The sequence below is a fragment of the Phaseolus vulgaris genome, chromosome 3, assembly GCF_051622355.1.
Source record: "Phaseolus vulgaris cultivar YP4 chromosome 3, ASM5162235v1, whole genome shotgun sequence".
In the NCBI taxonomy this organism is placed as follows: Eukaryota; Viridiplantae; Streptophyta; class Magnoliopsida; order Fabales; family Fabaceae; genus Phaseolus; species Phaseolus vulgaris.
In genome coordinates this window covers 1015001-1017500 of record NC_143500.1, presented here as the reverse complement: position 1 = coordinate 1017500, position 2500 = coordinate 1015001, and positions in this window count along the sequence as shown.

Here is a 2500-nt window from a genome sequence, read left to right as displayed (position 1 = left end):
AAAGGAATTGATCTTGACATGGTTGGTGCATAGCAAAGTTCATGATTTTGGTGTTTTGGCTTGATTTTGTGGCTTGGTGGTGATTTTGGTGAAAAACGAAAATCATGGTTTTGGAAAAGTGGCTGGACTCAATCCTCACAAATGCCTTCAAAGTGATGTGGGAGAAGTTTGGGATCAAAAGGAATTGATCTTGGCATGGTTGGTGCATAGCCAAGTTCCATGATTTTGGTGTTTTGGCTTGATTTTGTGGCTTGGTGGTGATTTTGGTGAAAAACGAAAATCATGGTTTTGGAAAAGTGGCTGGACTCAATCCTCACAAATGCCTCCAAAGTGATGTGGGAGAAGTTTGGGATCAAAAGGAATTGATCTTGGCATGGTTGGTGCATAGCCAAGTTCCATGATTTTGGATTTTTGGCTTGATTTTGTGACTTGGTGGTGATTTTGGTGAAAAACGAAAATCATGGTTTTGGAAAAGTGGCTGGACTCAATCCTCACAAATGCCTCCAAAGTGATGTGGGAGAAGTTTGGGAGCAAAAGGAATTGATCTTGACATGGTTGGTGCATAGCAAAGTTCATGATTTTGGTGTTTTGGCTTGATTTTGTGGCTTGGTGGTGATTTTGGTGAAAAACGAAAATCATGGTTTTGGAAAAGTGGCTGGACTCAATCCTCACAAATGCCTTCAAAGTGATGTGGGAGAAGTTTGGGATCAAAAGGAATTGATCTTGGCATGGTTGGTGCATAGCCAAGTTCCATGATTTTGGATTTTTGGCTTGATTTTGTGACTTGGTGGTGATTTTGGTGAAAAACGAAAATCATGGTTTTGGAAAAGTGGCCGGACTCAATCCTCACAAATGCCTTCAAAGTGATGTGGGAGAAGTTTGGGATCAAAAGGAATTGATCTTGGCATGGTTGGTGCATAGCCAAGTTCCAAGATTTTGGTGTTTTGGCTTGATTTTGTGACTTGGTGGTGTGCCAAGAATCATGAAATTTTCAAAGTGGTGGTTTTTGAGTTTTGTTGGTTGGAAAGTGTCACAAATGCATGCAGAATGAGGTCTAGAAAGTTTGGTATCAAAACCAAGCCATCTTGATGTGGTTTTGAATTTTTGAAATGTTGGAAAATAGAGGGTTTTGAAAAAAATTCATGAAAATTCGAAACCTTGGCCAATCCTAACGAAACTTGGTGGGCACCTTCTTGATATTATTATGGGATGGACTGGAAAAAATCACGCAAAAATACGGTGTCTAGATAGGTTTTTCCATTTTTTCCCGATTTTCCACATTTCGGGTCTTTGGAAAAATAAAAAAAATACTTCCCCATGTCGAAAAATTCTAATTTTTTGCAGGCAATGTTGTACCATTTTTATGAGGATCCCTGCAAAAAATCTCGTGAAAATTCGTTCTCTAGGTCCCAAAACAGAACTTATGTCTACTCAAAAAAAGTGTATCTACTTGTACAAAAGTGGCTTTTGCATATTTAGCTATTATAGGGGGGGGGTGTTCCTCAATGCAGCCAGCTCTTGCACCATGGAAAATTCTGGTGCGGTCCCTTCATTCCCCCCTGTTTTGGCTTGCTTTGTGGTGGGGCAAGTCAAAACGCCCACACATGGGTGATCCACCAACTTGGGTTGGTGTCACCCGTTGTGGGCGGCGGCACGGTGGTGGCCGCCGTCGGTTCCGGCCGACTGACCCGGTGGGAAAAAATGTGAATCTGTTATGTGGATTTGTGGCACGCTGGTGGGATTTTCGTTGTGTGGCTCATTTCTAGACTTGTGAGCATCACGAAGGGGGTATGGCTTCCAACCGTTCGCGGGGAAGGGGCCATCATGTCTGGCTTGCTGCCGGCCGGGGGGGTAATGTCATCAGTCAGCGTCCGCTTGGGCTCACATTTGTGCTGGTTACGCCCAGGGTCATGTGGTTGATATTGAGGGCTTTATTACTCTCGGTCCAGTAGCGCGCGGCCACCACAGGGAAGGCACGGCCTCATCCGCGTGGCTTCTCCCTCACGAGCATCTTGGCGATCCGCCACGGTGGTCGTGCTGGAGAAGAAGCACGGATGAGACGGGTTGGAACTGTGGCCCGGTGCGATCGGGGAAGATTTGTGCCACGCAAATCGTTGGGTGGCTTATTCGAAGACTTGTGAGCATCACGAAGGGGGTATGGCTTCCAACCGTTCGCGGGGAAGGGGCCATCATGTCTGGCTTGCTGCTGGGCGGGGGGGAGTAATGTCATCAGTCAGCGTCCGCTTGGGCTCACATTTGTGCTGGTTACGCCCAGGGTCATGTGGTTGATATGAGGGCTTTATTACTCTCGGTCCAGTAGCGTGCAGCCACCACAGGGAAGGCACGGCCTCATTCGCTTGGCTTCTCCCTCACGAGCATCTTGGCGATCCGCCACGGTGGTCGTGCTGGAGAAGAAGCACGGATGAGACGGGTTGGAACTGTGGCCCGGTGCGATCGGGGAAGATTTGTGCCACGCAAATCCACAAACACACGGATACAC